This window comes from Maniola hyperantus, chromosome 18 (assembly GCF_902806685.2).
Source record: "Maniola hyperantus chromosome 18, iAphHyp1.2, whole genome shotgun sequence".
NCBI lineage: Eukaryota > Metazoa > Arthropoda > Insecta > Lepidoptera > Nymphalidae > Maniola > Maniola hyperantus.
The window spans coordinates 2,442,033-2,458,520 of NC_048553.1; the positions used below are offsets into that span (position 1 = coordinate 2,442,033).

General features: G+C 37.6%; 1 protein-coding gene across 2 annotated transcripts in view; it reads left to right on the top strand.

The window, feature by feature from the left end:
- The first annotated feature begins 2,224 nt into the window (after positions 1 to 2,224).
- The window catches only part of LOC117990803 (IQ and AAA domain-containing protein 1-like), a 60,437-nt gene continuing 46,173 nt past the window's right edge, over positions 2,225 to 16,488 (top strand). For both annotated transcript variants that reach the window (XM_069504594.1, XM_069504595.1), the window contains exon 1: positions 2,225 to 2,367. The gene's annotated coding sequence lies outside the window, so the exon portion shown is untranslated. The remainder of the gene's footprint in view (positions 2,368 to 16,488) is intronic.

Below are 16,488 nucleotides of genomic sequence, written 5' to 3' on the forward strand. Positions count from 1 at the left end.
TTTTTATTTACCACTGGTTCGGAATGCCGTTCCTACCGAGAAGAACCAGCAAGAAACTCGGCGGTTGCTCTTTTTAATTTTTCAATTTACAATGTTATTATACCGTACTATACAAGCCATTGCAGCCCCGTGCATTGCTGGAGCGAGTCAAATCCAAGCTTTTGATTGGGATTTTTATTATGAGAAGATATTATATTAACTTCTTTTGATTCGTCACGTCTATGGCTATTTGGTTAGCATGGTCTACATAATATCCATGATCGGAATGATTAAGTTGACACCTCGAACTAGCTATGAGCAATTTGAGATAACTAGTTTTTGAACTCTGGTGCTCGGGACGACCCATACTATTTTTCCTATGAATGGATAGCATTGGAGGTTAGCGACAACGACGTGCGAGAAGCAGCGTTGATTGTTGAGGAGAGATATTGAAGGAAGTGTGATTGTATGTCACGCAAATTATGATATAGCGCTCAATAGACAATACTACACGAGTTAAGTCATCAAAATGTTCCAAAACCTTTTACATTAATAAATAAGAAAACCTTCATGTAAATCAGGAAGTAGCTAAAAGTAATTCCCAATTTCCTGGGAAAAGGACCGGTATAACTCAAAGAGATCCGGGACACGGGTGACAAAAACTATCGGGAGCGAGAGGAATGCGGGATGGAGCCGTAAATCACTCCGGGATTGATTCCGGGACTCCACGTTAGGATGTCTTTGGGTGCTATTCATTTGTGTCCCGTGTCCCGTGTGTCCTTATTATAATCTGAGAGCTGGTGGATTATTTTGAAGAGTTATTATCCTCATCAAAGCCTAAGCTCTTAACCATTAGGAAGCAGGCAGACCTATTAGATATTATTATTATTTTGCCGTATGGCCGTTGCACCGAAAAGTCTTAAGAGTGGAGACCGCGTATACTATAGTAAGTGTAATGTAGGGCGCCCTCTGGAACAATGGACTGACGATTTAAAACAGGTGGAGGGAAGCGCCTAGAGTAGGAAGATTCATTGGCAGTACAGTGATCGTAAAACAAGTACAGTATGCGGCCGAAAGTAATATACATCGACCTTTAGAAGGAGATAACAAATTCGTAGAGCACTGTGTCTGTCATCGAGACCGACAAAACGTCATATAGGTATGAGTGACAGAGACAACGCTCTTCAAAGCCGAAATGTCATTCAAAAGGCCGATGTAGTTCAATATGAAGTAGCAACAGGGGTAAGTCAGGTTGGTTATAAACTAAGGATTAAATAATTAAACAAGCCTAGTGTTTAAAATTCAGATTAGACCAAGTTTTACAAATACGCATCTATGCTACACTCAATAGAGAAGGCTTAATACTTATTTTCAACAGTTTGACGGATTATTTTCAATCAATATGCATCCTGTTGAATATAGGTCCCTTTTCAAGTACCTAATGCAAAGGTGCTTTTCACATTCAACGCCCCATAAACTACTAACGGGTGTTTAGTGATCAAAAATCCCACTTCAAAGTTCCAACATCTTCCCGGTCAAGTATTTTTAGATGATTGCTCTCCCGAAACTAAAAAAGGATGAAGGTACTAAACTTACTCTTATATTAATGATCTACCCAAATCTCCCACCTGATCTCAGACCATGAAATATTGTATCGTCAAGCTTTCGAATCTTCTTTTGAAGTATTTTCGCACAATAGATTTCGGGACCCTCTTTACGGTGAGTGAATCTTTAGATTTTTTGGACAATAAAGTAAACCCATGGAAAGTTGGCTTATGGGTCTTTGGGGCACTTATGTTGATTTTGACCTCATTTTCTTTGGTTGATGGCTAATAAATTACATAAACTTTGTGGCAAGTTTCTTTAATTCATAAATTCGACTTGAGAAATTAAAGGAGCGTGCCCGGGATCGAACCCCCGACCTCCCGAATAGAAGACAGACATCTTAACTAATAGGCTTTCACCGCTAGTTGATATCATCTACAGTATATATATATATATATATATATTTAAAGAATATTAGCCATATTAAATGACTAATATTCCCCTTTCCACTCGAATTAAGCGTCAGGCTTGTGCTAGGAGTAGGTACGACAATAGTGCAACGGGCGGGATTTGAACCGTCGACCTTTCGGTTTTCAGTCCACTCCTATACCGGTTGAGCTATTGAGGCTGAGAATCCTGAACATGCAGAACTACCAACAATAATAATATTATCTTGTAGCATTCGCAACTGAAACGGCGCAACAGCTGCCGGCACTAGCATACATTATGTAAGCGAATAATAATCTAGAGTACAGATGTAAAGTGCAGTTTAGATTCGCCGCCTGCAGGACTGTGCTGTGTGAGAAATGTTTCCAGCTATAACACGTCTTACAATTCATGGAGGTACGTTATCTTTCTATGTTTTAACTGATATTTTATTAAAGAACATGGAAAGAAAATTCTTTATTCTAACGCTGTGAGAAATAATCGTGCATTCACAAGATGCTATAAAGACTATAGATTATTCCCGCGACTGCGTTTTGTGTCTGTGTTTTTCCAGATTTCCGTTAAAATACTTGTTTTATTTAAAATTACACGAGCTCAACCTAATATAAATCTTTAAACCCATCTTAGTTTGAAACTACATACTTAGTATATTAACGATTATTAAAATTCCGAACGGCATTCCGAACCAATGGTAAATTAAAACAACCTGACGATTCAAAAGCACTTGTAAAAGTTTACTTGAATAAAACATATTCTATTCTATTCTATTCTATTCTATTCTATTCTATTCTATTCTATTCTATTCTATTCTATTCTATTCTATTCTATTCTATTCTATTCTATTCTATTCTATTCTATTCTATTCTATTCTATTCTATTCTATTCTATTCTATTCTATTCTATTCTATTCTATTCTATTCTATTCTATTCTATTCTATTCTATTCTATTCTATTCTATTCTATTCTATTCTATTCTATTCTATTCTATTCTATTCTATTCTATTCTATTCTATTCTATTCTATTCTATTCTATTCTATTCTATTCTATTCTATTCTATTCTATTCTATTCTATTCTATTCTATTCTATTCTATTCTATTCTATTCTATTCTATTCTATTCTATTCTATTCTATTCTATTCTATTCTATTCTATTCTATTCTATTCTATTCTATTCTATTCTATTCTATTCTATTCTATTCTATTCTATTCTATTCTATTCTATTCTATTCTATTCTATTCTATTCTATTCTATTCTATTCTATTCTATTCTATTCTATTCTATTCTATTCTATTCTATTCTATTCTATTCTATTCTATTCTATTCTATTCTATTCTATTCTATTCTATTCTATTCTATTCTATTCTATTCTATTCTATTCTATTCTATTCTATTCTATTCTATTCTATTCTATTCTATTCTATTCTATTCTATTCTATTCTATTCTATTCTATTCTATTCTATTCTATTCTATTCTATTCTATTCTATTCTATTCTATTCTATTCTATTCTATTCTATTCTATTCTATTCTATTCTATTCTATTCTATTCTATTCTATTCTATTCTATTCTATTCTATTCTATTCTATTCTATTCTATTCTATTCTAAACATCTGGCAAACCATACCCACAGACAGGGATATTGGTTTCTAAAACGTGTCTACAAAATTTTATTAATTTTGGTTGCTGCATATTCAAATGAGAACAAAATGTTTGTATCGAGCGAGTGACGGAGAGTCCTCTGTTAACTGGATCATTAACACAATCGAGCGACTGAAGCGCATCTAAGTCGATTAATCCAGTAAATTGCATTAATATACTTATCTATATTACGGATTTAATCATTATGTTCGCTCATTAACTTAATCTCGTAAGTGAAATTTTATTATCATGGAATTCCATTGTACAATTTTCGTTATTTATTTAAAGTGATGCTATAATGTTTATAAAATACAATATTATAAATTTGAATTGCTTACCTACCTACCTAGTCTCGTACAAAGCGATTCATATGTCTGGTGGGGGGCTTCGGCCGTGGCTAGTTACCACCCTACCGGCAAAGCCGTGCCGCCAAGCGATTTAGCGTTCCGGTACGATGCCGTGTAGAAATCAAAGGGGCATGGGTTTATTAAAAACTGCCATACCCCTTCCAAGTTAGCCCGCTTCCATCTTAGACTGCATCGTCACTTACCACCAGGTGAGATTGTCAATCAGTCCAGCGCTAACTTCTATCTGAATAAAAAAAAAATGTGTTTAAATCACAAAAATAAGTGTTGACAGGGTTTTAATAAGAAGAACAACAAAGTTTTTAGAAAATTTAAGTCAGTAAACCACTGGCTTTGAATTGGCGGGCTAATTAGCAATTACCATTCAAGAATTTGTACTTGTCATCCGCAGATCACTAACATCGTCTCACTAATTAGAGGTTAACTAATTACTAACCGCTGAAACTCAGTTATTAATTATAGCAAGTGATCATTTAATTAACTTACATTTTGTGTTGAACAAACTTACCAACTAAATCAAATGCTGAGTCTAGTAATTATTGTGATGCTACATAAGCTAAGAGATGATGCCCGCGACTTCGTCCGCGTGGATTTAGGTTTTTAAGGCGCTGTATATAACAATAGGGTACTGAGCTGAATGAGGATCATTTTGCGTAAAATCTATAGCTCCTATATATTTTATGAAAAAAAAACTGGTTACAATTTGATCGTAACTGACCTGATTATTGTTTCTGAAACACGATTTCAGAAACTTCACTCGTTAGAAAATAATTGCAAAGTTGCCTCTGAAAATAGTTAAATTCCCATTTTTTCAGTTATTGCATACAATAATTTTGATAAAATGAAGAATAATAATTGCTCTTTGCTTAAGAATCCCGAGGGAACTCTTTGATTTTACGGGATAAAAAGTAGCATATTATGTCCGTCCCCGACACTTTCAAATTTAGTAGACTCACTTTCGATAAAAGCAAAAGTGTCGCTCTACTAGATGGCATTAAACAGTCGCTTCAGTACTGAGTGAACATACATATCACTAATTTCGTCACTGGCAGTAAGCAAAACCGTGGCCGAGTGGTCAAGGCATCGGGCGCGAACCCAAAAGATGCAGGTTCGATTCCTGCCGCTTACGCAATTTTTGAAATTTTATGTATTTAAAATTAATTTGTAATTTTCTTGAAGTATAATAGGTAAAAACACTATGATAAAAATTATAAAAATCGAAATTTACTGTCTAAAGTTATACGTAGTTTAAAACACTTTCACTTCAAAAACTTTCGGATAATACTAAGGTATGTCAGTTTAAAATATGGTGGGTACATTTTACCATGGGCTATCAATAACATTTGGACATTGATCATTTTATATTCTAACTGCCAACAATTCTAACACCAGATTTACAGTAAACTGAATTCTATTCCCAGATCTGAAAGTTAATTTTCCAATGATGTTATTGAAATCAAGTTTTTAGAACGAAAAGCCATCTGTCACAAACAATGATTGAATCCGGTGGTTTTGATTTATAACTACTTTTATAGCGTAGACATTAGACTCGGTTTTTGCAATTTAAAAGGGATAGAGGGTTCAATGTTTCCATTTTTGAAATTTTGATTAGATTCAGGTTTGTATACGAGATAAGTCCTGTGGCGTGCAGACAGTTTGAAGTCAGGATACTTGGTTTTAGGCAGGGCATAGCAATAACTGAGCATTGATCATTTAACTAGGGTAAGCAATGCTTTTTTGCTTCTATGCCTTCCTGCACGCCACTCACATCTTAACTCTGATTTTTTTAATTCTTAACCGACTTCCAAAAAGAGGTGGTTCTCAATTCGGCTGGTTTCTTTTTTTATTCAGATACAAGTTATCCCTTGACTGCAATCGCACCTGGCGGTAAGTGCTGATGCAGTCTAGGATGAAAGTGGGCTGTCCTGGAAGGGGTATGGCAGTTTTTTATTAAATCTATACCCCTTCTTTCTACACGGCATCGTACCGGAACGCTTAATCGCTTGGCGGCACGGCTTTTGCCGGTAGGGTGGCCGAAGCCTCCCACAAGACATATGAATTTCGACTAGGTAGGTAGGTACAGTCTGACAAGGCTCTTTTGGCGCGTGGCTAAAATCGCAACTAACGTTGCCGTCAAGTGTTCCCTTTGTTCTTGTTTGAATAGTCTAAGCCTTTGTTCTCCAACAGCGCCCCCCTGTCAATGTCATTCAAGTGCCAAAAGAGCCTTGTCGTACTGCAGGTGCAGAACTTTGCGTCTTTTGGTGAGGCAAAGCATTTTGTTAAAACTCCTTAGTGCTTAAGTATTAACATAGTTACCTAATAAGTATTTATTGTTACTAACACATAATGGGTCTATTGTTGTCCGATTAAATATATGAGTAAAAGCATATAGTATGATATGAAAAGTAAAATAAAACTAAGAAAACTGAGTGTATAAAAGAATTCGTAGCATAATAATGGTACCTTCTTTGTTTAGCACTCTACCTCATTCGTGTCTGTGTGTCTAAATTACAAAAAGAAAGCACGATTTCCATTTTCAAAGGGCATATTAAAAAGTTTTTTAGCGTAACATAGATTATGTAAATGGTATGCATCTCGTGAACACCTCGGAGATAATATGTTGGGACCGCAGACTCGGAGAAGCTAGATGCCGCAAGCCAGCGTGCTCGTTTCCTATCATTCCTAAAATACGAAAATCAGTCAAGTGCGAGTCGGATTCACACACAAAGGGTTCCGTACCATCGTACAAAAAATAAAACTTTTTTTTAGTAAAGAGTACCTAGGTATCCACTAAGAAATGATTTTTTGAAATTCCAACTCTAACAGCCGTACTCAGAGTCGCATAATCGTTACTTAAGTTTAGTCAAAACGAGACAGAGATCTCTCACATAAATCTGTCTCGTTTTAACTCAATCTAGCGACTAGTGCGGCTGAATGTGGGTTAAATGGGGGATGGAACTTAGTATGAAAGTCCGTCATTTTTCAAGTTATTTCTATGAAAATTAATATTTGGATTTTCGGTCACAAATCGTGATTATTGGAAATTCAACTCCTACCTCGATATTCTAAATTCCACCCGAGCGAAGCCGGGGCGGGTCAGCTAGTTTTTAATATTTGTTGCAATAACGGTAACAGAAATAGGTACACATTCTGCGACAACTCTCTACCTATTAGGTACGGTTCACGAGAGACAGCTCGCTGATAGACAGACGGACGGAAAGAGGAGTCTTAGTAATAAAAATAGATTTTCTACTCTGTTGAAGTCTATTAGCTCATTTACGCGAGGCGATTGAAATTTTTGATCACGCGTTGTGGTTATCACTAAATGACTCCCGCAACGTCATCGTAGGTAAAATAAAAAAGCCGTGGCAGAAAGTAATGTACATAACCCTTTAGAATGACATTTCGGCTTTGTAGAGCATTGGCTCTGTCACTCATACCTATATGACGTTATGTCGGTCTCAACGACAGAGACAATGCTCTACAAATCTGCTTTCTGCTTTAAAATGTCGATGACTTCTTAAACTTCAAAGAATAATAATTTGGCGGATAAAGTGTTTGTTGTTAACAATTACTAATCTAAGTACTATAACTAATAATAATTTTAATGACAGCATGTTGACATACTTTTTTCCACTTTTGATGTCTGTTTATATAATATTTTATTAATTTTAATAATTGACATTTTGTAATCGCAATATTTTATTTTGTTTCGTACTCAATATTCTCCTTTAAATACTAATTATTGATGACTTATTTAAATTAGGTATATATTATTGACATTTAACATTGCACGCCATACTTGGTAATACACTGTTTCCAAAAAAATATTGTAACACCACTTCACGTGTATTTTTTGCAATAAAAAATTATGAATTATGAATTATGAATTATGATGTACATTTCTTTCTGCCGCGTACTGTACGATTGGTTTTCAATAACTTCATACTACTTATTTAATGAACATGCGGCATCTAGCTATTCTAAGTCCATGGCCGAAACGGACGCTTGTACCATATTCATTTTGTGAAGAATTTCTTTGGGTAGTGACCTAGAGTTACTATGTCTTGAATGTGACCAAAGATATCATCTTTCTTTAATAATAACAGCTATTAATCTAATTAATATATATTTATAAAAGGAAAAACTGACTGACTGACTGGCTGACTGACTGACCTATCAACGCACAATAAACTACTGGACGGATCGGCCTGTGGCATGCAGATCAGGGTTGTTGTGAATGCCAATATTTTGACATGCGCGGATGCGGATGTGGATGTCTGAATAAATGCGAATGTTCCGCGGCACGGCTTTGCCAGTAGGGTGGTAACTAGCCACGACCGAAGTCTCCTACCAGACCAGACCAGAAATTTAGAAATCATAAAATTCCAAACCCCTGCCAGGAATCTAGCCCGGGACCTTCCACTAATAAGACCACAGCGCTTACCACTGCGCCAGAGAGGTCGTCAAATTCATATAAATACATTTACCGGTATTGCATGTAGGTAAGTACTATCCAACACACCTAGTTTCTCCTTTCACCAAAGGTTGCCTGGTAGAGATTGCTGTGAGCAATAAGGCCACCTTTGCATATAATTATTTTCTAGCTTTAGTTTCTTTGTTTTGGTCATGTTATGTAATATTTTTGTATGCAATAAAGTATTTCTATCTATCTATCTATCTATAAATAGAAACCGCATCCAATATATCGAGGATCCCATAAATTTTAATACACAGTTCTAAAATTCCGCCCGGTTTTCCACATTTGACGTGGAGAACACTGTGGCCGGATGCTCACATCTTTTTTTCTCATATCCCTTCCCTTACATTTCTCATTTCTCCCAAATTCGCAGCTAGCGAACCTGTACGCTTAGTATAAGATTTTACGTCTCGCCAACGTTGATAGTATTTGAGGGTCGAAACACAATAACGTCAAAGCTAAATGGATCTTAAGGTCCTTGAATTGAAGTCAAAAATTCAATGCCACTGATTTTAATTTCGCTACGTTTCCGCATGGAGCACTGGATGTAGATGTGTAGACAAACTTGAGCTTTAAAACAAGGCAGTTAAGAACAAGTTTACTATAACGCTGAAGTGTTTCGACACTCGAATACTATCAACGTTGGTGAAACATAAAATCTCGTACTAAGCATACTGGTATATTATGAAATTGAAAACAAAGGCTAGCATTGAGAAGTATTAAAATTATGAAAATGCAATGAAAATAATAATAAATTTCACTAGGTGATGCCCGCGAGTTCGTCTGCGTGGATTCAGGTTTTTCAAAATCCCGTGGGTATTCTTTGATTTTCAGGGATTAAAAGTAGGTAGGTAGGTACGCAGTGCTGCAACTTTTTGGAATTTGCTCCAAAAACACGTCGTCACGTCTATCTCATATCTAGCTATGTAAACAGTAAGTATTATTATACAACGTTATAGTTTTAGTATTTTATATTTAGTTTTACATACAGAATATAATATAGGTAGGTATACAAAATTTCAAAAATATTATTAATTAAAATTTATGAAGTTACAAGTTTGGTAGGTGTTGAGTCGTTGTCCTCGAAAAACATGGTCTCCCCAAGCAAGCGGCTGTGAGCGAACGCGGCTCGAATCAGCTGGTGCCTGCGGTCTGTCTATCGGTATTTTACAGGATTTTTTTTTTATTTTTATTAAGAGTGTGCCGAAGAACTTTTCAACCTGGTTCCTCCTTCACCTTTCTACTATCGTACCGCAAGGCATCGCCGAGGTCTGCACCCGTACGTAGTAGTCGAAATTCCCCGGATACGTCCGAAGCGATTTGCCACCTCATTTCTAATTTGAACCGCCAAGATTTGGAACACCCTTTCAGCATCAGTTTTCCCACCGAATTATAATATGGGTACCTTCAAGACAAGAGTGAATAGGTATCTTCTAGGCAAGCGCGCTCCATCTTAGGCTGCATCATCACTTGCCACCAGGTCTGATTGCAGCCAAGCGCTAGTCTATAAATTAAAAAAAAATACGGTCATTCAACTAGGTGGTCAAACCTGCAGGATTTAAAAGTATTTTTTGGTCATAATATTATAATCCGTACTAAAAATGATTGCATGCAATGATTCTGTTACTGATTCTGTACAAACTATGTACTTTCAAGTTTTGCGTATACTAAAACTAACGTTGTATTATCTACTCGTATGTTTAAAGCAAATTCCTCTTCCAAAGTAGGAAAATAACAAAAGTTTCCACGTTCAAAGCAAACTAGCCGTGTAAGCAAAGTGAAGCGACTTATGAGAGGCGGCCGCTGGGGAAATAAGAGGTGCGACGTTTGTTGTATGCCATCTGTGGGAACAAACACGATCAACAAAGTAGGTGTACTATCACTATTGTATAGGAGATAAAAAAAACCGGCCAAGTGCGAGTCAGGCTCGCGCAATGAAGGTTCCGTACTACAGTCGTATTTTTTGACATTTAGCACGATAATTCAAAAACTATGATGCATAAAAATATGTTATAGAATGCACAGGTTTATTTGATACCCCACTTGATATAGTTATCTTACTTCGAAAATTGAAAATACTAATTTTTAGTTCATGTCCATAATTTAATTTTTTTTGTGTGACGTAACCACAAATTTACGGTTTTCAGATTTTCCCCCTAATGTCTGCTATAAGACTTTTCATTTTCTTCTTTCTTCACTCTGGGCTGGTTTCCGCACTTAAACGTTTCCGTCTGTTGTGCGTGCATTACCCCTCCCCGCCGAATTCTTCACTACAGTCATCCAAGCTCGCTCCAGAAGCCAAATAGACCGCCCAGGTTGCCGAGGGCTTCATGGAGTGAGCCTACCTGCCAAATTTCATGATTCTAGGTCAACGGGAAGTACCCTGTATGTTTCTTGACAGACAGACCGACAGGCAGACAGACAGACAACAAAGTGATCCTATAAGGGTTCCGTTTTTCCTTTTGAGGTACGAAACCCTAAAAATTAAATGTCGCAGACGAAGTCACTTACATCAACTAGTGCTTATTAAGTTAAGAGTGTACGAAACTGCTTCACATTTTATCGATTGCTCTTTTGCGCTTGTAGCCAACTGAATGGCATTCGGCAATAAAACGCCAATTTTTGGCCATACATTCGGAGATTTGCATAATACCGTCCGCGATTTCCGCTTGTACATCGCCGGGAATTTTGCATATTAATGGCAACATCCGGCGGCGGGTATTATGCAAACTGAATTCAATTATATGTGCGCATTTTGATGTAAGCTATTATAGAGAAACGCCATTAATTTTCGCACAATACCTATTGATCGGTGATCGAGTTGTTAATTTTGAATTTTCCTATTGGTTAATCATCTAAGTAAGTACTTATGTGATTATTTATTTTGCAATTAATTTATAGGTATGCTATTACCCCTATTTCACCCCTTTAGGGATTGAATTTTCAAAAATCCTTTCTTAGCGGATGCCTACGTCATAATAGCTATCTGCATGCCAAATTTCAGCCCGATCCGTCCAGTAGTTTGTGCTGTGCGTTGATAGATCAGTCAGTCAGTCAGTCAGTCAGTCAGTCAGTCATCTTTTCCTTTTATTTATTTGGATTATACTAAGCTTAAATAATGCCAATGTTAACATGCAATTGATGGAAAAACCATTTTTGAAGTCCATTCATTTGTCTTCATACCTATACTTCATTAACTTACCTAGTTTTTGCTGTATCTTATTATGAAGAACTATTTTTTCTGTTTTTTTCTCAAAATTTTAGACTCAATACTTTATACGCTCACAACAAGCCCTTTTATTTTTATATGTGACACGGTACATTTTGAGAACTGTTTTAAATTTTCTAATTTGCTCCCTAAAGTGATTCAAATTCTTTTTTTATATTCGGTCCAGTAGATTCGGAGCAAATTGACTGTGACAGACAGACACACTATAATAAGTGTTCCGTTTTTCATTCGGACGTACAGAATCCTTAAAAGTAAGCAAACCATAATCATAATCATAATCATTTATTTATTTTGCTGAAATATGATAGGTATATGTATATTATTTACATGGGGTCACGTGGGGTCATCATATTTTTTATTTTAAAAGTAAGTTTATACTTTTCTAAGTCCGCGATGGATGAAGTCGCGGACATCAGCTATATAAACAGACTTTACAGACCTCAATAATAGTTGTGTCTCTAACGAATACGTTCCTTGTAACACTTAGAATTTCAAGAACAAGTCAGTCGCCAACTCGGCTCGCAGGAGTCTTGCCAAGAATCCTGAATAGTTTTGTAGACTTTACAACTGCTACTTGCTCGCTACTAGTGAGCAGTGAGCACCTCTTTAGTAGGATTAAAATAAATAAATTTCAGTTTTCTTTAGCACCAAGGCTACTGCGCAAGCAGACGGAGTGGAGTGGATAAATCTTTTTGATAGCTACCTAAACTCTACTTTTTGTCTTGACATACTGTTCAAATCGGTATACATACTTATAGTCCGCGACAGGTTGAGATGGTAATCGTGGTATGAGGAAGGGGGACACCCCGCACACCCGCACGTCACCCACGCTCGCCCATACTGGGATAGCGCGGAGGTTGTGCGGGTGTGCGGGGCATTCCCATTCACAATTCACACCTATTGCCACAGTATCTAGCGTTCTGCTCTAATCTTGCAATCCTGTTTTTTTTTTTTTTTTTAATAGATATAGCGAGCAAGCGAGCAGGCGGGTCACCTGATGTTAAGTGATTACCGCCGCCCATGAACATTTGCAGCACCAGAGGAGCCGCCGATGCGTTGCCGGCCTTTTAGGAATTTGTTGGTCCGCCCCTTGAATAACCCCATGTTATAATCTAGTGGGAACACCGCCGATGGGAGTTGGTTCCACAGTTTGCACGTGCGTGGAAAGAAGGATCTGGCGCAGCGGACGGTCGAAGTGCACCAGACACCCAGATGGTGAGGGTGAAATTCCTTACGGTGGCCCGCGGTGCGGTTGTAGAAAAAAGAGGGTGGAATGAGGTCAAAAAGCTCTTCAGAGCACTCCCCATTATACAGGCGATAGAACACGCATAGAGAGCTAATCCTCCTGTGCTCTAATCTTGCAAATGTGCACGATTTTCGCATGCATTGCGGCGAGTTTGGCATGCTAATGGCAACATTGGGCAATGGGAAGAACGGTTAAGCGATATTATGCGCACGGAATTCAATTATTGCCCATTTTGATGTATCGCCGTTAAACCTACTGATCCAACGTTCAATTTTCGTACATTAGTAGTACTAATGTACGAAAATTGAACGTTGATTTAGTAGCCACTTAGTGACCGGTGATAGACGATGGTACAAAATACATTTTGGCCATTTTTCCAGCAAACCCAGCTGAAGTTTGTAGCGTTTCCTCTAAAAAAAGGAAATTTTCCTTTCCAGATTTCGGTAGGAATTTCGCAGATTTTCGATTTCTTGAAGGAAAGTTTTTCCTTTTTGAAAATGCTTTTGGAAGAAAATCAGAAGGAAACTTCTTTCTTGACGTGGAGGTGGATGACTATTTTTGGAGACTATATCTATCTATATATATAAAATTCAAAGTCCTGACTGACTGACAGACTGACATATATATCAACGCACAGCCTAAACCGCTGGTCCTAAAGACACGAAATTTGGACGTTCTATTTTTTGTAAAGAGTAGGTATCCACTAAGAAAGGATTCTTCGAAATTCCACCCCTAAGTGGGTTATATGGGGGATTGAAGTTTGTATGAAAGTCGGTCATTTTTCAAGTTATTTGCATGAAAATTGGTATTTGGGTTTTCGGTCACAAATGAAAAAAATATGTTTCAGGATTTTTGGAAAATTCGCCCATAAGGGTGGTAAAATAAGGGATGAAAGTTTGTATGGGAAAGTTTTAATTATTGATTGATATTATAAGCTAAGAAACGACTATGACCCCCCCCCCCCTCCCTCCCCTAAAGGGGTGAAATGGGGGTTGGAAGGTTATATGTTATTCGGTGCTGTTCAGACCGCGCGTCCTGATGTTATAATGTTTGTTTCTGAAAAAAAAAAAGCCATTTGTTTCCTGTAGGCCACGCGTGCGAAGCCGCGGGCAGAAGCTAGTTTAAGTATACCTACGTATTCAAATTTTTTCTAGTTTTTAGGTAATGAATTTTATAATTTATTTTAATAAAAATAAACTTAAATCTAAATTAAAAGTACTTCAAAATATATAATTAAAACATAAAAACTTAAATAAACTTTACGAACTTAAAATTAAACGACGTCAAAAAGTCCGCCCCTGGTTGCCCCATGGCCAAAGGTGCCCATTAAGCTGGCACCTTTACCACGCTGAATGGCGATGGACAATCTTTGGAACAGGTAAAATTCTAAAATATTATAATTTTTTATTCACACAAAATACAATATAATACTTACGGTCCCATTGAGGGGGAAGAACAAATGTAGTAATTAACGGCACTCCAGTAAAGAGCTGTATTGTGCGACTCTTTCCCTAGGGACCCTAGCCTGGCACTCTTTAGGAGACTATCGTATAGTCCATACTTGTATTGATTGTAGATGATTTTTGTATAATATTGAATGTAGGTGCGGGTCTTGTCTGCTCTCCTGAGCATAGGTTATTTTTAGGGTTCCGTACATCAAAAGGAAATAGGAACCCTTATAGGATCACTTCGTTGTCTGTCTATCTGTCGTGTCTGGCAAGAAAAGGGAATCAAAGTATAGGGTATACTTCCCGTTGAGTGTAACCTAGAACACAAATAAAGCACAAGTAAAGGAAAAAATTCAAAAACACACGCATTTAAATAAGGGCAGTGAATGAAAGTACGGATTTTTTTCTCAGTCTCTAAATTATATTTCATAGTAGGTATAATTTTAATTCCGGAAGAATTAGTATCCTCTAAAAGCGAATATTTTACAAAGGCTACCCTGAGTCAGTCCTCTAATTTCTTCGGCCGTTATGTCTGTTCCAGACCACCTAACGGACGGGATTTATGATTATGTGCCACTGCAGAATATCTGCCTACAGTCTGGATAGAATTCATTGAAACTAATTGCTTACCTACCAAACATCATCACTTAAAAGTATTTTATGTATGTTTATATTAATAATTTTTGATGACCTACTCCCTCGCGCAGTGGTAAGCGCTGTGGTCTTGTTAGTGGGAGGTCCCAGGTTCAATTCCCGGCAGGGATTTGGAGTTTTATAATATCTAAATTTCTGGTCTGCATGGCAAAGCCGTGCCGCTAACCGATTTGGCGTTCCGGTACGATGCCGTGTAGAAACCAAAGGGATATATGGATTTAATAAAAACTACCAATTCTCTTCCAGGTTAGCCCGCATCCATCTTAGATTGCATCATCACTTACCACCAGGTCAGATTGCAGTCAAGGGCTAACTTGTATCTGAATATAAAATAAAAAATAAAATAAAAAAGTATCGTGCGCACAAAACAAGTTGTCTGTGAAGTTACAACATTGAGGTTTGCGCCGAAGAGGAGACAGTAGTGAGGCGGCAATGGATTGTTGTTGATGATGATGATGATGACGATGATGGTGAGAGATGATGTAGAGAAACTCTTTACAACATTTTACTCTAGGTGCAATTCTTTATCTACAGTAGGCAGTAGACGATGCGTGCTGTGTGGCACAACCCGAAAAAAATAAGGGAAAATCTATCTAAATATATAAAAGGAAAAGACGACTGACTGACTGACTGACCTAAACTGACTGGCCTAAAATCCTTTCTTAGCGTAAGCATTCGCTAAGGAAGGATTTTTGAAAATTCAACCCCTAGGGGGAGAAATAGGATGAAGTCGCGGGAATAAGCTAGTAAGGGATAAATAAGGGGATTTTTAAACTTAATCATACTAAAGCGCACATAAAACATTGTTATCCAATTTTATGAAATTATCATAAAGCGAATAGCTCCGACTAATAACTCTGGGATGACGTCACGGGCGCGTCTCGATCTCAAATTGCCCTGTTAATCGTCTATTCGCCGAGAATCGCATTATTCTCGGCGTAAAACGTGTCACCTGAATAGTTTAGGGGATCTGTACACTTTAGACTGTTTTGTGACAAGATGAACGCGAATAGCCTGTGACTACGATGTGACTATGTGTGCTACGGCGGGCTGTCGTGTCGTGACAGTGCGACATCGTGTGGTGCTACGGTGGAAAAGGTAGTACGGGCGAAGCCGTGTCGCCAAGCGATTTATGTCCACGTTATAACAGCTATCTGCAGGCCAAATTTCAGCCCGATCCAATGCCGCCGATGCGTTGCCGGCCTTTTAGGAATATGTTGGTCCGCCCCTTGAATAACCCCATGTTGTAATCTAGTGGGAACACCGCCGATGGGAGTTGGGTTCCACAGTTTGCATGTGCGTGAAAAGAAGGATCTGGCACAGCGGACGGTCGAAGTGCACCAGACACCCAGGTGGTGAGGGTGAAATTCCTTACGGTGGCGCGCGGTGTGGTTGTAGAAAAATGAGGGTGGAATGAGGTCAAGAAGCTCTTCAGAGCACTCCCCATTATAAAGG